Genomic DNA, 27,685 nt, shown 5'->3' with positions numbered 1-27,685 from the left:
GTATCACCTTGCTGACCAGCTGTAATTTTCAGATAAGGCCACTGATACCCACATCACTGTTAGTGGATAACCCCAAACCAAAACCCAGGATTTCTGTAACTGATGTAGCGTGTCTTCTTTTGTGTTGCATGACTTGACTCCAGGTTAAAATGATGCTGTTTTGATATTTATGATACATGTTGCTGTCTGGAGTATCTCACTCTTAACTCCAAATCCCACCATTGAATTTTTCAAAAATCTCTCTCTCCTCAGTATATTTATAAGTAGACAAAATGAGTGTCAGTTTTTACGTGGTGTCATTAAAGAAATTCTAAGAAATTTCTGCTGCATATATTTCCAGGGACTGGCTAAGTCTAGGGACTCCAAAAAAATCAATCTTTCTAATCTTAATCATTTATGATGGCATAAAATGTAATTTTATAGGATTTATATGCAGACAAATAATAGAATATGATAGTGATTAAATAGTTTTTATTAAAGAATTTTAGGCATGTGAGTAATATCACCATTAGATTTATCAAGAAACTGTGACTGAAATAATTGTGTTCAGGTTCTCATGAGTAGGCAATAGGGAATCCAAGAGCTTCTGGGTAATATATATATCCATTTTATCACCTCTAAATGGAGAGATCATGATATGGCAATGTAGCTGATACATATTACACTTAAAATGGAATTTTTAAAAAATAAAAATGATAGCTTTAGGTGGTGAATCACATCACACATTTTAGAATGCAAGGGGATAGCTGTAAAATGTTTAAACTGAGATTCCTATCCCCTGGCCTGGACCTGCTAAGTCTTCAATATTGGCAGTGGGGCCCTGGGATACGCATTTTAAGCAACTATTACAGTTGATTCTGCTCCATAAGAACCTCACTTTGATAAAATCTAGTTTAAAGATTTGTTTGCTCAATGGCAAAGGTTTTCTAAGAATACTAAATTCATATTTAGCCCAGCCGAGTGTGGCTCAGTGGTTGAGCATCGACCTAGGATTCAGGCGATCGGGGTTCGATTCCCTGTCAGAGCACATGCCTGGGCTGTGGGCTTGATCAATGACTCTCTCATCATCGATGTTTCTCTCTCTCTCTCTCTCCCTCTTCTTTCCTCTCTCTGAAATCAATAAAGATATATTAAAAAACAATTTAAATTCATATTTAACCATGCTTGCATAAGTTATCAATAACTATTGGTGATATTTTCTTTTAAAAATGCTGAGGATACTACCTAATTTCCTACTTAAAATTCCTTCTAAAAATGCTGTTGGTCAAAGGGTAAGATTAAAGATTGAATAGTTGAGTCTCCAACTATAACCACATCAGTTTGCCACTGGAATCACGGATGTTTGCTGTGGTAGAGATGGCGTGTCCTAGACTGGGCAGTGCATGCAGTGGGAATGGAGGGCTTACTTCCTTAGCTTAGACTGCTTCCCTTGAAGTCTATGTCTAGAAATGACTAACACACGTTTATGTGCATAATTCCTTTCACATTGTCTTGTTGCTCAGAGAGCTTGTTCTTTGAAAAGCTGGGAGAAAACAACACATAGCACTATGCTGTGACCTTCCTATTAGTGGTGATCCCCAGCAATGCCAAAGCCTAAATATTTTCATCCCAGTGCTGGTCAATATAAGTATGATGCAATTTGCATATGTAATTTAAAATTTTCTAGGAGCTACATGTCTAAAAAATGGATAATTTAATAGGTAAAATTAATTTTATAATGTATTTTATTCAACTATGTAGACAATTATCATTTCAACATGCAATCCACACAAACATATGAATGAGCTATTTCACATTTTAGTCATAACAATTCTTCAAAATCCAGTGTGTATTTTACGCTTACGCCCCTGCTGAGTTTGGATTAGTCACATAAACCGCCACACTTGGCCAGCAGCTATGGTTTTGGATAGTGAAATTCCAAAGATTAGAATTTGTTTTTAATAATTATTTTAGAAACACTGAATAAACACTGATGTCAAAGGTAACTTTTGAGCATTGAGAAATGTATGGATTATTAATCACTTATATAGAAAATACTTTGCCAAATTACTGAAATTATTAGTAGTGGTTCCATTTGTGCTTCCATTTTATTTGCATGAACTTGTCTAAAATATGTTCTGTGCTAACAGGTGAAGGAAAGAGGGGAGGGAAGAAAGTTACAATTTTTTTTATTTTTTTTTTATTTAACCTTTACCTGAAGATATGTTTTTATTGATTTTAGAAAGAGAGGAAGGGAGAGAGAGAAACATTCATTGGTTGCCTTCCTTAAGAACCCTGACTGGGATCAAACCCACAACCTTTTGGTATATGGAATGATGCTCCAACCAACTGAGCCACTCCAACCAGGGCAAATTTACAGTGGTTTTTAAATATCAAAAGGGACTTTTCACTTCAGGTGATAGCTACATAAATCTAGAAACCCCTGCATAAATCAATAGTTCCTTTTGAAAATCTTTGGCTGCTCTACTTATTCAAAACCATCAGAATCCCATGGGAATTGGTTGAAAAAAATCACAGTGGAATCTGAACAGAGCAGCAAGCATGCTGTTTCCAAGAGAGGGTGCTGAGATGGTAAGGGAGGGCTATTTCTATAGATCGGATTGCTGGAGAGCTAATCAGACTTTCCACAGGCAGTGACAATGGGCAATTTATTGTGATGCTTCTCAGCTCATGGGAACCAGCAGGGTGTGACAAGAACGGTTTGCCTCAGAAATACACGTCACAGTTTCCTTCAGGATTTTAGAAATAGTAATAATGTTTATGTCCATAGAAAAGAGCAAACTCATATATTTTGGAACATTGACCTTGGCACACAGGACCACCAGTTGGGGATTCTGCCCTGGAGGGGTCTTAGGAAACTACTAAGGAGTCATTTTAGATACATGAAGGAATTCCCAGTATTTCCTTGGCTGTTGTCCTAACAAAGGTAATATGCCAGGGGGTGTTCTGCAGAGGGAAAACACTTTTTTATTTTCTTTTGAAAATTGTGTGGAAGGAAGGGTGCTAAATACAATGAGTAAATACAGTATGCAGCTACTCAGAAATGAGTTAGCTGCTCTTCAATGTTTTACATCCCAGAGAGAAGTGATCTCAAAGAAATCAGATTCTAAACTGTTAGCTGTCTTACAAATTAAAGCCATCAAGTTAATTGGGCTAATTACAAGTCCATTACAGCCTAAAAAGGACAGGTTGTTTCACTTGGGTTCGTTACCTCTTATAGAAGGTTATCAGCAGAACCCCCAACCGAAAGGGTATGGCAGAACTCTCCATTTGAAAATGTTTTGGCAGTAGAGAGATCCATCTCTTCCAGGAAGGTTTTGCAAAATATTCCCACCCCATTCAGATTGCCTTTTTAATTCTATGATTCTGCTGTGCTAATTCCATTTAGAATGAATTACTTTGTGATGGTCACTACCTAACTTAGGTACTACTCTAAGCAATAGAAAACAACAATAAAATCAACACCATAAAAACAGACTGCACATTTTCCTCCAGTAAATGTGGGGAGTAAATATGTCTTTCTATTTATGAATAACGTTAGCACTCATTGTATACCAGGCATTAGAATTCAACATTGAACACTACAGGTATGACATCTGCCCACAAGGGGCGCACTGTCTAGCTGGGGAGACCAGCATTAAGCATAATGAAGCAAAAATATTCACTGCAACTGAAAAATTCTACAAAGAAAATCATATCAAAGTTTATAAATGAAGATTTAAATAGATAAATAAATAAATAAACCAAAGAACGTATAATATGAAAAAGTCTCAATTCACCACCAATAAACTAAGTGGATATTAAGCAATGAGACTCAATATCATTTTTCACCTATTAGATTGGAAATAATTAAATACTCTTGAGATTTTTCTATCTTGCATGTGTGGAGGCACTGTCAGTTTGTACAACCCCTTTGACAAGTAATTTTGCGATGTATGTAAAATACCATAACCCTGTTCATATTCTGACAACTCACTTCCGAGACTGTTCCAAAGAAGCGAGTCTAAACATGGAGGAGAGGGTACACAGAGGAAGCTATTCATCAATGTTATAATGGTTGGAAATTAGAAAAGCTTTTAAATGTCAAAAATGGATAAATGATTGAGTATACATGGAAAAAAGTAATTACGAGAGCAAAAGGTACAACATTCAGGCAGTTCTAGTTCAAATCCTAGATCTATTTTTTTAAAGAGTTTCCTTGTCTATAAAGTGAAGATAGTTTGTAAAGTGCTTATGAAAAATAGTGGTACATTTAGGAAGTCATTTCATAGAAGAATGTCACCTCTTCCCTCTTTGCCCCTTAACTAAAATCTGTCTTTTAGGGCAAGCACAAAACACCTGATTTTATTTTCATCTCAGGACATTTAAAGCAGGGAAGTTAGGGACCAGTGTTGATCTGGAGCCTGTGTGACAGGCACTGAGCTAGGTGCTTTCATTCGGGCTTTTGGTTTATTTTATTTCAGGTAAAGGAGATATTCCTTAACTTTGTGTTAGTGTAACCTATACACTACCCTAAACACAACTGGAAAATACCACCCTTAACAAAAGCCTTCCCTAGCCTTTTCTACAGAAACCAAATACATGTGCTGACATTTGGGGAAAGAGAGCTGAAATCCAAAGTCATTGGGAAGCATTTTCTTGTCTGTGTCCTATTTTGGATGGCTGACATCAGAAAACAGCAAACCCTGGAAGGCAACTTAGCACCGTACAGAAGTCGACTCTTCCATGCCTTCTTTGCTGTACAGTCTTTCATCCCATGGTTTGCATTCCTAGTTGCAGGTCAGGATGACTTGGGGAAATTTTTATATAACTTCCCCTCCCTCCTCACACCTTCCCCTCTTCCTGGGCCAGAAGAGATTCCGATTTCTTTGATGGGACATAGAATCTGGGCATTAGAATTTTTCTTAAGCTTCCCAAGTGATTCTAACTGCAACTACATGGCAGTTACCTTTGCGCCAAGACTCCTGAGAAAGGGGACAATAAAAGTTAATTTTTTATTACTGCATGTTGAAAATATCATGTGGCTCCATTCCTTCCTTTTGTTCTGAGCCAGGAGAGAAAAAGACAGACAGTAATTAGATTGTTTCTATATATCTGCTCACCCAGGCTCTCTGGACTCAGAAGATTCATGGCAGACTTTCTCTTTTTTCCCTTTTGAAGTATCATGCATCGTTTTTCTATTCCCTTCTCAATGAGATAAATTCTACAATTCATGACACACTTTTCCCCATTCTTGTCAGATACTTCAGCCTGCAACGTTTTCTTTTGTTCTTCTGTCTTCACAGGCGTTTCAGCATTCTCCCATCATCTTCTGGAAGGAAATGAAAATGTTTTGAATTCTAATTCCCTCCCAGATATGGCATGCTATCATTAAGTGAGGCAAACCATTTTCCAGAATTTATAGCAATTTATCCACAGGTTTTTGGCTTTTTTAGATAAAGGATATTTGCTGTCTCTAATATTTTGGAGCATACTTTTCCAGCAATTTAGCACACTGACTAAGTAGGCCAGTGATAGCTGACTGGCTGTGAGAATATACTATGCTGCTTTGTACTAAACAGATTTTATGGCTCTGGGGCCTAAACACACTACAGTCATTTTTAGTGTCCTAGAGCAGGGGAAGTTTTCTCTAGTTGAGAAAAGTCACTCAGTCAAATATTTAGTGAGGGCTGCAATGTGGTGAGTCCTGTCCTAGATGCTGCAGAAACAGGATAGAAAAAACACCTACTATTTATGGCTCTTAGGCTTTTGTGATTATATTCTTAGGTTAAATTCCTAGAAGTGGCATAATATAAAAAGAAATGACTATAAACAGTTCAAATCATTTCCAGTAGGTAGGTATGTGATAAAGCAAATATAATAAACATTAATTTTAGTATGTAGGTTGTAGACATCTGATGTTCATTATACATATTTTTCCAGCTTTTCTGAATGTTTGAAAAATGTTTTAAAAGAATAGTTTATTGATTTTTAGAGAGCGAGGAAGGAAGAGGGAGAGAGAGAAACATCTACCTGAGAGCACAACATTGATTGGCTGCCTCCTGCATGCCCCCTACCGGAGATCAAGTCAATAACCTTTGCATGTGCCCTGATCAGGACTCGAACCTGCAAACTTTCAGTCCAACCAACTGAGCCACACCAACCAGGGCTGAATGTTTGAAATTTTTAATAATACAATATTCAAAATAATTTCAGGAGAATAAGTGTATTTATCAAAATAAAGATTAATATACAAATGAAACAAAACTTAAAAGCAAATTTCAGTTTGGGAAAACTTGTCTAGTTTTTATAGTAAATAAAAGGTGTATTTTCAAAATATACAGTGTGGCTACATGTCACTGAAAAAACACTGCTCCATTAGAAAGGGAGGCAAAGAATTTGCAGAAAAATTAAATGGACAATGAGTGAATGGAGGAAGATGAATCTTAATAGTAATCAAAGACATTCAAATGAAAAAAGAATTTCCTTTAAGGTTTATTCTTTGTGCAAATATTTAACCAAAAAAAAATCATTAAAGCTTTGGTGTTGGATACAGTGAGATTCCTTCTTGGGTAGGAGGGAGGGTGATTGAGTCTAAATCTGACATTTCTGGAAAACAATTGAAAGAGATATATATCATGAGGTTTAAAAACCTTCCTTCCTTTTGACCCAGTAATCCCACTTCTAGAAATGGCTTCTAACAAAATAATTAAAGATGCAATTAGAGATCTACATGCAAGAATGTTCATTTTAAAACTTATAATAGCAAAACAAAAGAAACTGATTGCCCAATAATAAAAGAATATTTAAACAAATAATAGAACTGTTACTAAGACATATAGAGAAGTTATTAAGCATCATTTGTTTTAAAGAATATTTGAATAATTATTTGAAAATGTGCATGATATAATATTACATGAAAAACACTACATAAAATCATATCAATTTTTTTAAAGTATATATCAAGTAAAATAGAAATACATACTTAAAAACAGTAACAGTGGCTTTCATTGGATGGTTTTAAATTTAGTCTTTATAATATTTGCTATATGAGCATTCATTATGGTTACTTAAAAAAATGTTTTCAGCAAATACAAAAATAATGAGCTCAGAGAAGATTATATAACACTTAGCCTATGTACTTAAGTTATCACTGAAATATCACAATTTGTTGAGTAAAATATATGAGCATTTAAGGATGCAGTCATTCTGTATTTTGTACAATTAAGGAAGGTTAATAAAGAGATATGGCTGCCCAGCTGCAGGGTGGAAATATCAGATCCAGGGTAGTAATGCAGACACAGGCCACTGAAGCAATCAGGCTGCCTCCGGAAAAAGAAGGGTCTTCTCTCTGCAGATGCAGAGAGGAACCATGACCTAAACAAGGACTCTTGCAGTTTACTCCATGCCCCTTCCAAGGTTTCCTGATTTTGCTGGAATTTTGAATCATGGATAAATAATGCCTCGTGGCTCACTCTGCACTCTGCTACACATACTAACTTGCAAGTTAGGTGTTGTGGTCACCTCTATCTTTGTTAAGTGGAAACTGATGCTCTTAGAGATTAGGTTGCTTTGCCGTGCCTGTCTGTCTAGGAATGTCGAAGCTCGGACTGCCTACAGCAAATTCTGCTATTTTTGCACTATACCAGATTAGCTGCAGGGCTATTATCTCAATCAGGAGGAAATACTTTAGAAAATGAATACGTTATTTTTTGGTTTATATTTCTCCAACTATGAATGTTTTCAATAACAAAAGTAATTATAATCAAAGCAAAAATAGTTGTTGTATTACATTATTCTGTAAAATGTACTTTTATCCGTTTAACAAAATACTGTTGATAGTTTAGAGAAAGTTACACAGCCTTTCTTAAGGGTTAAAATTATCTGAAGGGGCAGGGGTAAGGAGGAAAAGGGCTTGTTAAAGATACAGAGTATTAGGCCAGTGCTCTTCACAAGGTCTGGCAGAGATCTGGAATGCGTAATTTTTACAAGGGCCTCACATGTTTTTTAAACACAGGCAATTTAGGGAAAATACGTCTCTAGGCTGGTTGATTGCAAACTGTGGGGTACATATGTATCTCCCCATACCTTAAAAGTAAAGATTCTAGTTCAGCAAGTCTAGGGCAGGGCCCAGGAATGTGCATGCTACACATAATCTTTGCTTAATTCCCATGTGGTTATCTGTAGGCCATTCTTTGAGAAACCTGCCTTATTTTAATTTGTATAAAGCATCTATGTAGTTGGTATTGGGAAAAATGCAAATGTATATGTGTCCCTTGTGCCCAAGAGGACATAGGGAAGCAGAAATAAAATAGTTAATAACAATAACATTTATCAAAATGAAAAAATAAGCCCAACAGAATATGGAAATATATTTCATAAAGAAGGAACATAGATAGCTGAATAATCTCCAAGGAGGGCCTATCCTTAGTCTGGTTCTTTAAAAATGTGTATGGTTAATGGTGGTGGTGGAGGGAACATGAAAGGCTTCCGGATTGAGGAGAGCAGGAAGAGGAACAGAAGGAGAAAAGAGCAAGGCACTAGAAGCAGGGAGAAAATGAAAAAATATATTTGGAGAGGAAGCTGGGCCCCAGTGATAATGTGGCCTCTGAGATTCTCACTTAATCCCTTGAAGGGATGGACAGCGGAGGGTCACGGACAGGGAATGATGGATGGCGCCCTCCCATGATATATTGCAGTGTATACGCTGACCTTTCAAAGGTTTACAAACCTCTTAAATTAGAGTTGACATATGCTAGGGAGACTGTTGTTGAGCATTTGTCCGCCCCAACTTTTATCAGCCTCCGTTGATGGATTAGAGTTTTGCTGCGCCTTCCCAAACTGCTTCCCTCAACATGAGGCTCTTATCATCTATCATGGGGAAAAAAAAAAGAGAGCTCTAGTTCACAGTTTTTTTGGATATTAACTAAAATGGAGATTTTAAGGCCGTAGGCCAGACCTATAGATTTTTTAGGAATCATAATTTAAGACAATGTTTCTGGACACATCTTGGGTACCCTACAATTGAGCACTGACTTATAGGCTGAGGCTCTGTGTTAACACATGTAATTCCCTCCCAACTACACATGCACGCATGCAGGCAAACACCTAGATCCACAGGCAACATTCTAAATCAGTCCTTCAGGGGCACTATGATGGAGACATCTTCAAGGATCTTCTTAGGTCATATGTTACTTTTCTGCTTCAGATAATTGCAGTCAATTTTTATATGAGAGAAATTCTCTAAGCTTATGAGTCTCCCCCTGTCCAAAACCCAGCTCCATTCTTTCTGTTTGAATTAATTTGCTAAACACTCTTTAAGACTGTAACTATGAAAGGACATTCACCAGATTGGACCAGTAGTTATTTTGCTCTTCAGTGATGGCCAGCGTTCTTATTTATGAAGGATAATAAGGCTTTATACTGACCTCTGCTGAGAGGCTAAAAAAGTGATTATCTTTATGATTCTCACTGTATATAATGACCTTGCTCATATAAACAGATATAGATAATTAGCCATGGCTATATTAATTAATCTTTCAAAGAGATATGAACTTCAGCAAATACAACTGTGAATTAAAAATCAACTCCTGTTGATTTTAGCTGAATGGGTCAGATAAGTATGTATGAAGGAGAGAAACATTGAGAGCAAAACATATCCTATACACTAAGGAATAACTTTTCATTTAGTAGCCCAAATACTGGTGTGTGTGTGCATGTGTGTGTGTGTGTGTGTGTGTGTGTGTGTGTGTGCGAGAGAGAGAGAGAGAGAGAGAGAGAGGAAGGGAGAGAGAGAGAGAGAGGGAGAGGGAGAGGGAGAGGGAGAGGGAGGGAGATTAAACAACTGAAAGCTTAATGATAAGACATTTTGGATGGGAGATAGTCATATCCACTATCTTATTCAGAAGGTTTGCTGAATAACTAATGAAAATGCACTAGTGTTTGTTAGAAATATATTTTACATAAATAAAATGAACCTGCTAAATAACAAGAGCATCATAAATATTATTCTGGTTCTAAGAAAAGTGAATCCTTACATGAAAGGAGAGGAAGATTTGCTGGACCATGTATTTACCTTTATAATTTCAACCTGTAGACAGTTGTCATCAGGACTCACATCTCTAATTCAAATGAGCTGGGAGATTACAGTATAAATCTTCTGCCATAACAAGCAGGAGGGAGGACTAGAGATCTACATAACATTCTGTTTTGTAAGATAGATGTATTCAGATTGAGATTAAAATGTTCAACAATCTAAATCAGCACACATTTATGCCTCCTTTTGAGCCATAATCAGATATGTAGTAGGTGATGACCACAGGGAGGAAAAAGAACAGTTGTCCAGAGGATAATGTTTATGAATTTATAATTTCTGGGACAAGAATGTGAAACATCTATTGAAATCTGTCCCTTACTGGTTAAGCATAAAAAATTACTTGTCCAGCAGTAAGGACAACATATGTGAAAATGTTGGGCCCTGGACTGCCTACAAAGGCCTTGGTGACTTGCAATGATGCCATTTATTGTCCAAAACCTGCACTAAACCACTTAAATTAAGCCTCATCCCAATATAAGGCCTACTACATGTTCATAATGAATTATATAGGACCTGTGGGGCTTTTCTGCAATGCAAACACAACTGTTTGCTGTGCTTATTTCTTTTTTTGTTTGTTTGTTTATTTACCCAGCACAGATGTTATGGCTCATTGAGAACCAAATGGTTTGTATAGGTGGCCATGTTTTCATGGTCAAAACAGCTCATGCAGAGATATGTGTGCTCGCTCCACTGATGCTCTCACCCTAGGAATAATGATATTTAGGATGCAGTTTAATTCAGCACAAATTGAGAACCTATAATACATAAGGAAGAGATTTAGGAAAAGCCAAAGGTCCTGGTCCCATATGAAATGAAGAAACAGGCGGAATAGTGCTTTAAGGTGTCTAATTGGAGGGGAATGTTCTGTCTAGCAAAATAGTAGCCTTGATCCTTAGAGTCAGACCATTTCAATTTTGAGAGACAGCAGGTGTTTTGTCAAAACAGACTGACAGATATGAACAGGCATGGGACTCCCCTAGAACATGCATATTTATAGAGTTTATAGGAATGGATAGTCAGGGGAAGACTTGGGCTTCTAATAAGAGACATTGGTAGAAATGGAAAACATTTTCACGTTAGTCTTTACTTAATGAGAGATCCAACCACTCCTCAAACTTTCTATGACTTTTCGACAGCTTTGGAGCATGTTGAACCCTGGAAGAAAGTAGACATGAGCAAAGCAGGGACCTTATTGTTGACAGTTAGAATCTCCTGGGTCAATCTTATGGTTGATCCAAAGCAAGTCTTGACAAGGAAAACATGCACTTTTCACATGGCACCAAAATGTGCTCGATTGCTTAATGGATCTTCAGAGTAACCCTGGACACAGATAATCAATGGACTTTCCACTGTGGCCATATTTACATCAATAGGGACATCTCTAGAATTAAATTTTCTGTAGGTTCCATATGTCTATACTGTTTTTATTTAGCAAGCATTAATTAACTACCTCCACAAAAATACTTAGTAACTTTACTCTTTACAAGCAGATGAAATTAGCTTCTAGAAAGGGAGAGTAAAGTCAACATGAATGTTTTCTGGGGTGAGCACAGCATAAGACTGAATTGTTTGTGGTACCAATTTAAGATGGTGTCTTAGCTGAGACTCCTATTACTGATAGAATAGGCTGGGTGGCTTAAATAACAGACATTTCTCATAGTTCTGGAAGCTATGAAGTCTAAGATCAAGGTGCAGGCAGATCTGGTTCCTGAGAAAAGTGCCTTTTTTTTTTCTTTTTTTTTTACTTGCATGTGGCTGTTTTCTTTCTGTGTCTTCACATGGAAGAGAGAGAGAGAGAGCTCGCACTCTGGTGTATTTTCCTGTTAGAACACTAATCCCATCATGAAGGCCTCACCCTCATGACCTCACTTAAATCTAATATCTCCCACAGGCCAAAATCTCCAAATACTATCATATTGGGGTTAGGGCCTCAACATATGAATGGGAGGGTGGGCACATTCAATCCATAGCAGATGGTGACTAACACTGGGCCATCATTTCAGAGAACAAATTCTCAAGTATGTTCTTTAGTGTGAAGACAGGCTGAAGATCAAAAGAAGGATGCTCCATTTTATCCCAGAAGGTTTTGTTATCTCCTGAATCTTCAGCTGTTCACTGGCAGATTATAACTTTCTTTGGATTAGACCATGAGAAGGATATCAAATTGTTTTTTATTTCCTCTTACACAATGAACAAGGAGACCCCCTGTGTAAGAAAGAGTAGAAAATGTAAAGAGTACTGCTGTGGGACTGGGAAAGATTTCCTTCTTCATGGCCCAGTAGCTGAAGGAAAGATATTAGAAATCTCCAATATAGGTATCCTTTGTACGCCTCTCCTTTGTTGTTAGCAATTCACAGCTGGCCTTTTTTCTCTAAGTTCCACTTTTCTCAGCAGGCTTTAATGATACCAACCAATTTTTCAGTCTTTTAGATTAGAATACTTATTCTTTGTTTTATGACTTGAATACATGTTTTCTCTCCTCAATCCTTGTTGACAATATAATACAACTTTTAAAAGTTCCTTCAAAGCACCTATTATTTTACATTTAAGAAATGCCCACAGGTAGACATTATCTAGTCCATTTCAGTGTGGCCCTTGGGGGAGGGTGCTCTAGGCCTAGAACTTTATTGAGACTTCCTTATTTGAGCTTGCTTCACCAGTCCAGCAGAGATGGTAAATTAGGACTTGTCTACTCTAAAAGATCTTAATTATATAGATGAAGCTGTTTGTCCAGCAGCCAAAGTCCAACTTGTATGGGCTTGGCTCCATCAAAATGTGTTGTGTCTTTTTTTTAAAAAAACAAACTTATCTCACCCAGCTGGCCTTGGCTTAGCAGTTGAGCATCGACCTATGATCCAGGAGATCGGGTCAGGGCACATGCCCCAGTTTCAGGCTCTGTCCCCAGCAGGGGGTGCGCAGGAGGCAGCCGATCAATGACTCTCTCATCATTGATCTCTCTCTCCCTCTCCTTCTCTCTCTCTTGTCCTCTCTCTAAAATCAATAAAATATATTAAAAAAAAACAAAAAAACACAAAAAAGAACTTATCTCACATAAGTATCTATGATCCATTAGTCATACCTCACATCATTCTTCTCCTGAGTGTCCTATTTATAGAGCTAAGATTTCTGGGATGTTTCACGTTCTTCCCAACAGAGCCTTCAAACAGGATGACCTCCTTCAGATGGTCTTCCTTCATCACCCTATTCTATTAACATCTCTTCTTATTCTCTATTCCAGGACCTTCTTATTGCCCCGTGACACATGTACATATTTGTTATTACTCATTTTCAAATAAGTTGTGCATTTCCCTGTGTGCTCCCCGCCTGACTGTCTCACCCCCCACTCCATGTCTGGCACAGAGTAGCTGTTTGATGTAACTTTGCTCAGTAGACAAATGAACGAGTGATCTACTTCCTGGACATCCATCTCTCCTTCAATAATCTCTTTAGTCCTCTCTATCAACTAGCCTAAAAAAAATGCAATTAAATTTGGAGGAGCTGGGAGCAGAACTTACCTTTGCGGGTTGTTGTGAAAGTAATAATAATACCATGAGGACTGAGAATTACCGAGTGCTTACTGGGTGCCATTCATGCTGCATAGTTTATTTTATTCAACCTGCATTAAAATGTTTTCTAACTGAAAAAGAAGAATGCAAAGCTTTCAAAGCTTAAGCTTTGGTGTCCTTACTTGCACTGCTTCCTCCCAAAGCCCAGGGAGAGAGGTCTGAACTGTGGACTTATGGACGTTTTGTATGTGTACCTTTTCATAAAGGTTATATAAGAATCAGGCCCTGCAATACCCGATTCTGTGCTGGAAATGGGGAAAGACACTTAGAGATAGAGATTTCACAGATGAAGAATCTGAAACGTACTTCAAGTTAAAAAGACTAGGAACAGATGGAGAGGGGTTCTGCACCCTGACCGTAAAACCCCAGAACTTATGTTTTCAGCCATTATACTGCATGAGAGGCAGCAAGTAAACACACATTAGTAAAACAAAGGGCCCATGAAGGCCTGGCTTATGTTTCTACTAATAAGACTTTTCTTTAAAAAAATAAATGAGCGTAGTTCTATGGCAGAGTGAGTTTTAATACTGGAAATCAAGGGTTGCTGTCCCCTGATTATGTCAGCCCTTTATTAGCCTCAATTTCCTTGAGCTCTTGCTCAGAACTTTGGCCTGCAGTGCTCCATTTTTTCCTCATTTTATTTAACACTAAGTCAGCTCCTTGGTGATTTCCCTAAGTGCCTGAGAATGGAAAATATCCTTGTCTAACTGCCTCATTCTTAAATAAGTGAAGGTGACACTATCTATATGCTAGTACTCTGATGCGTAACAGCCTTTTTGAACTGACTATCAAATTATATTGTAGGGAGGGAAAAAATTAAAAACAAAACCAAACAAAACTAATACAAACTCATACAACAAGCTGTACTCTAGAGTATGGCTTACCTTTTTGCCAGTTATCAAGTGGGGATCATAATACTCATGCCCATCTACCAATTGTTTTGTATTGTGTTTTTTTTAGATAAACAACATAATAGTTGTAAAGATATTTGGAATTAGAAGTGTTGCATGAGTGCAAGAACCACTGTATCATCAGTAAGTTGAAAGCTCTTTAGAAATATCAGTATCTTTCTCAAGACAATAGATATTGGCTTCAGTAAATGAGCTTAGCTGGGTGGCCCAACTTATTTTGGAAAGACATTAGTGAAAGTAAAAAAAATCAATTTTCACTATATCAGCTTAGATTATAGAAATCCTTATTATGTTTATCTCATAAAAATTAATGTCTCCTGATCAAATATATTAACAAAAACAAACAAATAAACACCCTAGTCTCTCAGAAATGCTGATGCTGATCACAAAGGTAAGCAAAATACCTTGTGTAGTGGCCTCACTGTCTATCCTCACTTTTGTAAAAGGGAACCAGGGCTCATTCATTCATTTATTCATGCATCCAACAAATATTTTTTAGGAGCTAGTGTTATGAACCAGACCTTTTCCTATGTCCCAGGAACATCGTGGTGAGCAAAACAAGCCACATTCCCTTCCATCATGAAAGTTATAGCCTAAGAGGAAAATAGACTTTAATCAAATAATCACAGTAATGAATTCATTATTTCAAATTAAGTTAAGTGATTTGAAGGAGAGGAATGTGATACTCTAAGTATTGAGAGCAAAGTATATAACTCAGGAGTCAGGACAGATTTTCCTAAGGAAATGCACGATTAGCTGAATCCTAATGAGTGGGCCTTGACTGGGGGAGGCGTTGGGTGGGCACATTTTAAGCAGGGGGAAGGGCGTGAACAGTGTGTCTCACTTCTGCAACAGAAAGGTATCCAGTGTACCTGAAATGATGAGAGCCAGAGAGGGGTGTGGTCTAAAGTAAGAATGAAGAGGGAGGCAGAGATAGACTATAAAGTGCCTTCTGGACTCTTCCAAGGATTTGTTTTTATCATAAGAGTAAGGGGAAGGCAATGACTGGTTTAAGGGAGCGGTAGTAGGATGAGGGAATAAAGATTTCATATGTGATTGAAATTATCTCTCTCATTTAGTGTAAAAATTAATTGGGGGTGGGCAGGGTGGATAAAAGAAGGCCAGTTGGAAGACTATCGTAAGTGATGACAGTAGGTTAGACTAAGGTGTTGACAATTCAAACAAAGAAAAGTTGCTAGATTCAAGGGTTGCCTATGACAGAGGTATTTACAGAGAATGAAGGAGAGGGAAGGATTGAGGATGACTCCAAGATCTCAAACACCTAAGTCTGCTGGGGCACACAATACTGTTGTACAGAGAGTAACATTTTATTAATGTACCTGATTTCTTCACTATACTTCTTTATTTATTTAATCAAGATTAGAGTGTTCTCTCTGTGCCAATGTTTATGCCAGTTGAATAAATAAGATTCTCACCTTCAAAGAGCTCACAGTTCCATTGAGTCATCACCTTCTAATATCTGCATCTTTGTCCCAAGAAAGCTAGGGAGAATTCTTTTTCTGCATGCACCAGGCAGCTATTTCTTTTACTGGTGGAACACTTTATTTTCAGAGCAAGCCTAATATCAGTTGTGCTTTTACCAGAAGAACCAAAGTATTCTGATTTCATGGAAAACTCTGTTGACATTATTGTCTTGAGAAAAACACCCAATTTTTGTGGTTTATTTCATGTAAAGTCATGACTACATGTAAGAAATGATTATAGAGATGTAATGTTCCCACTATCAAATTCCAGGTCCAAGCAGTAGCAAGACACCCACAAGGCAATAGAACTTTTTATCACTAGACTTGACAAGGAAACAGATTCTTATTTAAGTATAAAAATTCAAGTTCTCCTTGCTTGGTTTTGATTATTTCTGAACACATACACTACTGTATTTACTAGGGTGTTTTAATGCTTTGCTATACTTTGCCAGTTATTTGTGCTGACAGCTAAAGATATACAGTTGGGCGTTTTTGCTGAATAGTTTCTTGCAGAAAAGAGTATTCATTATTGACATCCAACGTGAAGTTACTATCCTAAGTACAAACTACCAATAACCACAGACTACCAATAACAGTGAACTAAATTGTCAAAGGCTTCTAGAGTGCATTTCATCTTTCCTTAGGAATTACAAGTGCTTTCTCGCTGTGGGGTCGATGTCTAGTTTAAATACCTGGACATGCTTGGTGATTTTAGAAGACAGCTCTATATGTCCCACAAAAACATACTTGGGATATGCTGAAATAAATGTCAAAAGAAGATTTTGTTATTGCTCCTTAAGCAGGCATTTATGTTTTTTATTTGTCAAAACAAACCTTTCATTGTAAATGGAAGATGGTATGATTCTAGACATTGTTAGATTCAATTCCAAAAGTACTCACATTATATATAATGTTGTTCAGAGAAGGAGGTTTAGAAAAGCAACCCAAAAGAAATTAGGCCTCTGTTCGGAAGGAGCTACAAGCTAAATAAAAATTTAGTTAATAGTTAAGTATCAGGTATTAAGAACAGACATACAATACTATATACAGATGATGTATTATAGAATTGTACACTTGAAACCTATATAATTTTGTTAACCAATGTCACCCCGATAAATTCAATACAAAATAAATAAAAATAAAAAGTGAATTCCGATAAAACAAGAAAGGGAAAAAGAACAGACATTATTTATCTGGCATCCAAAATGAACTATTCTCAGAAGGATAAATAAAGCATTCAAATCCTGAGAAATAAGTGTATTTCTGTGTATACCAAGTCTTTTAAATAGTTTAAAATTAAATGTACATTAGCCATGGTAGGAGTTAATTGAGCTAGTATAAACTCTTATTTTCAAGAATCTCCTTCAATAACTGATTCTGCTTAACAGTATTTTAATACTCAAGATAATTGATGGCAGTTGGCTCTTCCTAATATTACCTATATAAATGGGTGTAATAAAATCTGTTTAGATTGAACCTATTTTATAAAATATGCTTCCATAAGTCACAGTATGCTTTGCAATTATTTTTATTCAAAGATCTGTACAATATTGAACATTCCCAATTAAATTAGACTTTTGTTTTGCTAGATGTCATTTTGATGGCATTCTGGTATCTCAGTTTGTTATCTATTGTTATCCCCTTCTTAAAAAAAAAGTAAAGTGAAATTAAAGCAAAACTACCTGGACTTTTGTACCTACTCAAACTTTTGGCAGTATAAGATGGTTAGGGCTGATTTTTAAATATTAACTTCTGTTACTGGAATAGATAGTTATTTTCTTACATAGCAGGATTTGATGTAATCAGTGAAACATGCCAATCCATGAGTGGAGTATGCAATTGGGTGTAATATTAGAACAAATTTTGAATCACCAAGAGGAATAATGAAATAATGAAATAATCACCATGACCTAATAATGAAAATGTTCACCATTTCTGATGGTTAATATTCAAACATACTTCATCGACATACTATCAGTTAATAAAAAAAATTGCAAATAGAAAATAAATCTTTAATTTGAATGAAAAACAAAAAACTGTATGAGATTGCAAATGCTCTATTGAACCTGTTTTCTCTTTACTCATTAAAAAATCCAGGAAGGGAACAGTGGTTTTCCACTTTGTATGAGGTTAGAATTTCCTTCTGAATATTTTACAATACTATTCTCTGGGAGGTCTTCTACTTGCATTCAAATTAATGTTAATAATAAATTATTAGCAATGGCTTTGATAAGAAAATTATATAATTGTATTTGCCTCTGAGCAATTTATAAAACCATGAAGTAAATTTTTCTTATCAATGAATAAAAATGGTCCTTTAATGTTTTGTCATTAAAGTTAGAAGAAAGAAAATACTTTCCAATTCTCAACATGGTTAAAACTCTGAGTGAAAACCAAATAAATGAATAATACCAATTTGCCAATGAATAAAATTATATGAGAAATTAGTTTGTATTAGTTTGAATAGCTTGTTGATTAAAATCCTAAAAAATGTAGTTTGTAATTATGATTTAATTTTTTTTTAATGTTTGGCTTGGTTTTCACCCATGAGACTCACAATGTAGTAGCAGAGGTGTATAGTTTTGTTTATTTTTCCTGGTGTTTTTAACTTAATAAATCCTGCATCTTCATAGTCCTTAGAATGCTGTTTCTATTAGGCATTTCCACAATTCAAACAACTGAATTTTTTGTTTTCCTGCATCTATAATGTGTATATGCATATGGTAAATAAAAAATAATGCCTAACCAGGCAAGCATGGCTCAGCAGTTGAGCATTGACCTAGGATACAGGAGATCGTGGTGTGATTCCCCATTAGGGCACATGTTCAGGTTGCGGGCTCAGTCCTCAGTCGGGGGGTGAGCAGGAGGCAGCTGATCATTGATTCTCTCATCATTGATATTTTTATCTCTCTCTCTCCCTCTCTCTTCCTCTTTCCAAAATCAATAAAGACATATTAAAAAAATAATAAAAATAATAATGCTTAATTCATTATCTCTTAGGTTTGATCAATTGAAACAAATATTTTATTTATGAAGACTACATATGTTTTAACCACTATATATAGTGGTGGTTAAAACAAAGAACTGAGTATGAAATAGTAAATGCTCCATTGAATCTGTTTTCTCTTTACTCAAATTAAAAATTCCAGGAAGGGAACAGTGGTTTTCTACTTTGTATGAATTTACATATATCTATATCTATCATCCATCTTCTTTCTATCATCTATCTATCATCTATCATCTATCTATCTATCTATCATCTATCTATCATCATCTATCTATCTCTATCTATCATCTATCTATCTATCTATCTATCTATCTATCTATCTATCTATCTATCATCATCTATCATCTATCTATCTATCATCTATCATCTATCATCTATCTATCTATCATCTATCTATCATCTATCTATCATCTATCATCTATCTATCATCTATCTATCTATCTATCTATCTATCTATCTATCTATCTATCTATCTATCTATCTATCATCTATCTATCTATCTATCTATCTATCTATCTATCTATCATCTATCTATCTATCATCTATCATCTATCATCTATCTATCTATCATCTATCTATCTATCATCTATCTGTCTATCATCTATCATCATCTATCATCATCTATCTATCATCTACCTGTCATCTCTCTATCTCTCTATATCTCTCTATAATCTATCATCTATCTATCATCTATCTATCTATCTATCTATCTATCTATCTATCTATCTATCTCTATCTATCTATCTATCTATCTCTATCTATCTATCTATCATCTATCTATCTAATCTATCTATCATCTATCTATCTATCATCTATCTATCTATCTATCATCTATCTATCATCTATCATCTATCATCTATCTATTTATCTATCTATCATCTATCTATCTATCTATCTATCTATCTATCTATCTATCTATCTATCTATCTATCTATCTATCTATTATCTATCTATCTATCATCTATCTATCTATCATCTATCTATCTATCTATCTATCTATCTATCTATCTATCTATCTATCTATCTATCTATCATCTATCATTATCATCTATCTGTCATCTATCTATATCTATCATCTATCTATCATCTATCTATCTATCTATCTATCTATCTATCTATCTATCTATCTATCTATCTATCTATCTATCTATCTATCATCTATCTATCATCTATCTATCATCTATCTATCTATCCATCTATCATCTATCTATCTATCCATCTATCTGTCATCGTCATCATCATCTATCTATCATCATCTATATCTATGAAAAGGGCAGAGGGCAAACTCCCAAGTCTAATTTGCTATCTAAATGAATCTGAAATGTGGACAAGTCTGGCCCTGTTTTTCATATGACTCTTCTAACTTTCCGGGGACCTGTTACTCTAAGTGGAGCTACCTGGATGGAACTACCTGAGGGCTTCATTAGACAAGCATTTCCTGACCTCCTTCTTTCATAGTATTTAACCTAACTCTAGTTACTCTTTCTTTTGGCTCCTTAATACACTTTTCTGATCACACTTCTAAAAGGGAAAATCAGCAAACCAAACAAGCAAACAAAATTCCTGGCAGACTAAGCTTAGAGACTCTGTGCTAAAGGAAGGGTGAGAAGGAAATATAAAACTAAGGGAAAGGTTATGCAAACAGAAAAATAAAATCAAAGCTAAATCTCAGTGCTATTAAACATTTTTCAATGAAAAACTATTTTAGGCCCAGAAAGAATATCATAGCGTAAATATTGGGGACCTCTTTTAATATGTTTAACATCAATTAAAATGATCAGTAGTAGGAATGTTACCATATCGGCTTTGGGTTTTTAAAAATTATGTTTATTACCGATGAGAACACACCTCAAGTAGAAAAAAAGAAATTGGTAGTGGTAATGTTTAGAGAATAAGTAAAAGGGAAATGATTTTTTTAATTTTCCTCTCTGTTGTGCCTTTTTTAGATCTTCTCATTTCATGTTTATAATACTCTCAAGTGCTGGGAAATAACACGTCACCCAGGCACAAACTATCTGTCTGCTCATAGCTGGTGCTGAGGCCCTCAGGGGACATGGCACAGTCCCAGCAGAGCTGCCTCCTCTGCACTGTTTGGGGGTCCGCTGGCCTCCTCCTGCCACCAAGTGCCTTGGCAGAGATTTTAAACTTAGGAGGGTCTTTATATTCCACCAACAGTGTGCTTATTTTGAACAAAATCAAAATTCAGAACTTAATATCTTCTAATTTGGTCTATTTGATAGTAGCTATATTTAGTAGGTAAGTTTCTCATCTGGCTGTTGAAAACCAGGCCTTTGTCACATTCTGTCCCAGCAATAATGCATTCGAGGGAAGGACGCGGTACAAGCAGGCGCCAAGGGAAGCCCATTGCTAGGCAACTCTCGTGGAACAGCAGGTTCATGTACTCTTGCTAATTATTTTGAATTACTTAAACTTTCCAGTATTAATAAAATCCTATTGTCATCTGCCATTTGTTCTTGTTCTTTACCATTTGATTCACATGTCTTTTTCTAAGAAATAGACATATTCATATTAAGCTTATGAGCAAGTCCATTTTGGAACACAGGCCTCGGTGCCTATTTATTGAAACAGTTGAAATCTGCACTTACCAGTTAAATGAGCATATGTGCACTTTGGGTTTGGAAAGATAGGGGCCAAGTTGCTGATTTGAGCAAGTCACACAGTCAGCTCATAAAGCCTTAATTAAGTAAGCATTGTGCTTTCTTAATTCTAGTATCTGAAATCTACAGCATCCCTTAGGAACTTTTAAAACACTGAACAGAGCCTTAGCACCTCATTTAGCAGCCATTGACTTAGGCCAGTGATTTGGATGGATAGTGTTTGGATTCAATTACTTTGAAGTAAGGAAACAAATAGAAGTCAATTTAATTATCATATTGTCTTAGTTGGGATGCTTTTTTAATTTAGAAAAAGGGGTGAGAAAACAACCTATGATCAAATCTATTCAGTAGACTTTCAGATACCAGGGCTTTCACAGTAAACAGTAATTTTGTTGCTGGTGGCATCTCTGTCCCCAGGAACAATGGCCTCATCATTTATAGCACCAGTATCATCCCTCTAAAGGAAGACTTCCTGGAGCGAAGACACCGCTAAACTTCAGTGTTTAACGGGTGTACTGGAAAATGCTTGGTTCTGAGATCAAACAGACCAGTTCAAGTTCCACCTCTACTTCTTCCCAGTTATTTGCTGAGAAAATTACTGGATACCTATGGCCCTCAGGTGTTTTTTTTTAGTTTTTTGTGTTTTTTTTTTTAATTTCTGTAAAATTGCATTAATCAGGCCTCCAGAATATGGTTATGAGGATTAACATAATGGCAAGCAGACTTGGCGATATAGCTGGCACTCAATAATATTAGCTTTTGAGATTAGCAGTGTAAGGAGTTAAGAGGAAGATATTTTAAATCCTAGTGTAACTTGCCAGCCACACACACACACACACACACACACACACACATACACACACACACAACTGTGTACCCATATTTGGTAAGATAAAACAGAAAGTGTACTAATAATTTACGTAGTTAAGAACTTGGGGAACATGTGCCATTGGAGGCAAATTGGAGGTTAGTATTACAAACAACCATCTTGATAAATAGAATGTGGGTCTGAAATCAATAAAAAGGGATTCAAGGAAAACAAATGAAAACTGCACAAACAGTTGTTCCATAGGGATAGAGATGCAGGCTATACTGAATGATAAATTGAGTATAAGTCAACAATATGATGGTGCCATATAAAATCCCAGATACTGCTTTGGGGTGCATTAATAGGAAGAGCATGGAAGAAATGAGAGGTAATTATTTTGCTCTGCCAGCACTCTGTAGGCTTCAATTGGATAACTGTGTTCTGTATTTGTTCCTCAGTTGAAAGAGAATCGTAGATAAATTTGAATGAGTTCAGAAGAGAGCAACAAAAATGATAAAAGGTTTAGAAAATGAGATCTATAAGGAAACATTAAGGGAACAGGGCTTGTTCAGACTGGAAGAACGATAACAGAGAAGCAGGGCAACTACTAAAACAGAGGAGAGAGATACTATAAATGAGAGACTGGATCAATGATCTCCACCAGTCACTCAGATGTAAGTCGGGCTTGGGCTGTAGTTGATAAAAGGTAAATATTAATGACAGCTTCATGAGTATGGGGCAGTTTAACACAGAAACAAACTTTGTTTAGTGGTTATGAAAACCTACTTGTTAAATTATTTTGAAGTGTCAAACTTGGAACCACCCTTTTGTAGTTTTGATACAGTGGAAAGGAGATGGCTCAGCTTGTCCTCAAGTCCATTTTATACTAATCACAGCTCTACACAGATGCCACAGTTCATTCTGCTGCTGACATACTTATACATACAGTTAAAATCAATCTGCTTTTGGAAAAGAGCTCTTTATTATTTAAACATTTTACTTTGCTACTGTTTTGTCTTAATTTAGGTGTTGAAGTATTTAAGTTTCCCTTCAACATTTTTCTACTTTGTCATTCTTCTTCATACTCTAAATATTATTAGATTCAAATTCTAACATAAAGCTGTAATGGTACAAAATGATGTGATGAAATTTTCTGAGTCAAAAATTGTATAACAAGGCTTGATGTATTTTTATAACTTCCTGGTTGGGCAGGGTCAGTGAACAAAAGTAAGTAAAGTAATCAAGAGGCAGACCGTGGGCTTCCAAAGTCGAGATAAATGGGCCTTTTGTATCAGCCTTAGTTATGATAAATACAGATTTTAAAAAGCACCACCATGTCTTATGCGAACTTAGACATTATTTTAGCAAGTTGAGATTCAGTGGCCTCTTTTGAAAAAGAATACTTCTTACACTGGTAAGACTAAATGAGACTAATCAGAGTTTCTGGCACAGAGTAGGTCTTCAGTAAAATTGGGGAATGTGCATTTCCCCCGCTCCTGTTCCCAGCTGTTCCTTCGGCTTGCCTTTCTTTAGGAACATTCTGAGTGTCACGTCTCTGAACAAACTCAGTGGCTCTCTGTCTCCCATGTAAATTTCAGCCTCACTGGAGCTTCCTTGAAGGCCTCCGATACTTGACACTTCTCTCCCTTTCCAGTCCTAATTAGCTTGCTTTCTGGCTGGAGAGGGCTTTTGCTGCCGTTAGGCCATATTTGAAAGAGTCAGATATGCTAAGCTCTTTCCATCTTAAGGTCACGTGCTTTTTAATCATATGTCTCGAATGCTCTCTTCTGGCCTTTGCATGCCATCTCATTTTAAACCATGTAAGATTCAGATTAAAGACTCCTTTCTCAAACTGTCCTTTTTTTCTTCTTTTTTTTTTTTTTTATCTCAGTGTGTGTCCATTTTGTTAGTCTGCAGCACAGCCCCCAAATTCTCACCTTCATAGTAATCTTTTCAATTAATAAGTTCAATATTTATTGGTTAGATTCCCGCTTTGTTGTCTGACTTGTCCACTAGACTGTGATCTCTGCAAGAACAAGGTCTCTGTCTCTCAGGTGCAACACTGTCTGCCAAATGCCTTGCACAGTACCTGGTTATTAGTAGGAGCTTGTAGAATACTCTATGTCTAGCTGACTGAAACTCTTAGCCTCACACCTGAGCCCTTTGTCTTTAGCTCATTTGTTGTGCCTGAACCATTAACAATTGGCTATTAAAAGCTCGTTGTATTGTTTTTTGACCTTGTTTTTGCTTTTTTTAATTTCTGATTTTGTAACAGTTTTACTCTAATATGGCACACACTAAGAGTAGGAACCCTGTCTCACCTCGTTTCAAAAATCTTTCACTCACTAATTAAGTACTCATTTCTTCATTGTAGAGCTTTTAATTCATTTGGGAAGGGGAGGTGAGTCCCATAAGCCAGATTCCATAAATAATTCAACTCCCCCAAACATTTTTAAAAAACAGCCCAATTCATGTTACTAGTCCTGTGAGTTTCCAGGTTCTCTCTGATGCCTTATCATTTACAAATATACAGCAAATAGAAGTAATGCCATTTTTTTTTTTCTGCAGTAAGCAGAACAAATTCTCCCAAGAAACCCTCAAATTCAGCAGCAGGTATAAAACAGCTTAATATCAATGCTAATAAAGATCTGATGCCTGCTCCCTTATTACTTGGGGAGGATTATAGAACTTAAGAGGAAAGACAAAATTTACAAGTCATTTTATTCCCCATTCTCCCTCTTCATATGTGAACACTTCTTATTCTTATCATTTCCTCTAAATAGAAAACTATAGCATAAACAAACAAACATAAAACAAAAAACAATATTGCCCAGGTGCTCAGATCATTCCTGGCATTAGAGGAAATGTGGTATGGATAGGAGTGAATATAGGTATATTTTACTCTAAAATACAGCACCTGAGAACTAAAATGCAGCTAACTGAATATTTGTTAAATAAATAAAATGGCACATATATGATTTATGTGAACTTCACATTTACGCATGGGGCAGAAGAAACTTAGCCAGCACTTTAGTAAATATCTGAATAATATACCTGTTGACTATGAATTTTAATATAACTTTTAATATTTGGTCTATAAAATATAATTGTGGATTTTACAGGAATTTCTATATGCTAAAATTTTAACATGGTTTAGGTGCAGTCTAAATTTCTCTAATCTGGAAGAATGTGTTCATTTAAATTATGTTTTTGATCTCCTTATAAAGAATAATTATTATTTTATTGATCCTCTGTGATGTCTAATTCCTTATTCAGTATGAAAGAAGAAATATTATTTTTGTGATCAAAGTATAATATTACTTATAGAAAACCATGATTCCATTATGTAAGTCACTTCTGACTTCAAAACCAAAATATTAAATCAGTGCTTTTGTTTAAACATAAGAGATTGTTGGAATCCTAAGTTCCAGCCATTCTGTGTAGATAACTGTCTATTTCTTTAGTCTTGTAGTTTAGTAAGCTTTTGATGAAAAATATTACATGTAATTTAGAATATTATATCATGCTGATTTTCACCCCAGACAATATTTTTTTATATATTAATCATACACACACACACACACACACACACACCCCTTGGGTTCTAAGTCTTCTCTAAAGTTGAGGGACAAAGATGTAGAGGAATGGAGTACCTAAGTAATTCTCTCAATTCACATAAGAGCATAGTAAAAGCACTTAAATTAGAGTCTCCTCCCTCCCCCCCCCCCAATACTTAAACCATTGTTTCTCTGCTGGCATGAAGAAAATCCAGTGCCCTATATTTAACAAGCATTAGCTTCATTGATATAAACTCTGCTGTTCTAAGAATTTGCTAACTTAGCAAAAGGGCATAATATTTGATATTATATACACTTTTCATACATAATAGTTTGCAGCTAAACTAGGACTGTGATTCTTTTAGGAGGAGAGGAAAAATTGTGCAGATTGTGCTCTCACAGGCAAGGACACAAATACATTTGTAGTCCTATAGTAAGCCTACCTTATTCAAATGTAAAATTAAATTAAATTAAATAGAAAAATACAAAGACATGGCCATTTCTTTAAAAGGGATGATGCTTTATAAATCAACTAATTGGACACTGGACGTCATCATGTATTTAGAGCTGCTAGAAGTAGGCCTATTCTCTTTACTCTGTTTTAGAATCGGATTCTGGGGGGAAATGTCAGCTAAAAAGGCATTTGCATAAGAAATAGCCAGGAATGAAGAGATAATTATGGCCAGTCACCACATCAATAATCATAACTCCCATTTATCATTTCTGTAGCACCCTGTCCTTGCAAAATGCTTTACCAACAGTTGTATATGTTTTCAGTTATAAAACCATAAATGTTCCCAGCTCCTGCCTTCGATAGTTGGGGCCGTGGAAGTCAGCGTCGGCCGGTGTCACTAACACAGGCTGCGGTGGTGACGGTCCAGTCAGAAAGCCAGGGCCTCTTACGCCTTGTCTTCGAGGTGCAGTAGAGATTGGAGAGAAATGGAAAACCCTGGAAAAAGCCTTCAAGCTGTGGCCCCTGGTGGTGCTGAGGAAGAAGATGAAGGAGAATGGGAAGGAGAGGAGCTAGCAGAAAACAAAGATGGAAACATTTTTTGTCAGTGAGACCAGGGACACTGAACAGTTGCAGAATAAAGCAATATGAAGGAGAACAAAGATTTCATCAAAGGTAGGGATCTGGTGAAGAAATTGAATAAAGTGTCCACATCAGAAAAAAAAAACCCACAAAAAACAAACAGAAAAAACCTCTAGGAAATAAATTAGTACACTAAGGCAGATCACAGCTAGTGCTTTAAACAGGATATCCAAGGATGGATAAAATGTATTGCTTATTTGTGTCTAAGTTACCATCAGCCATTCATTACGAGGCTCAGGAAAATCTTTAAAAAATAATGTGGGACTACTATCTTTCTCTTATCTGGGGTAATCAGCTGGCAGTGTCTTATTAAGCCATTCATTACTAAGACCCCTCCCTATTCTAGTTCAGTGTTCCAAATTTTACCAGTGCCCTTGAAGTTTTGTTTCTTCCAGAGGGCCTCCGTTTAAAGAATGTTTCTATTTGCACATAGTAATAGAGGTATAAAAATCATGTGGAATTAACGGCTTTCTTCATAAGTGGGTAGAACAGGCGCACCTTGGTGAGGTGAACTAGACCAGCATTGACCACAGTCGGGTTCCAGTTCTGCTTTGGTCACTTCTTAG

The sequence above is a fragment of the Miniopterus natalensis genome, chromosome 6 (genome assembly GCF_054644295.1).
Source record: "Miniopterus natalensis isolate mMinNat1 chromosome 6, mMinNat1.hap1, whole genome shotgun sequence".
In the NCBI taxonomy this organism is placed as follows: Eukaryota; Metazoa; Chordata; class Mammalia; order Chiroptera; family Miniopteridae; genus Miniopterus; species Miniopterus natalensis.
Note: the sequence above shows the minus strand (reverse complement) of the source record.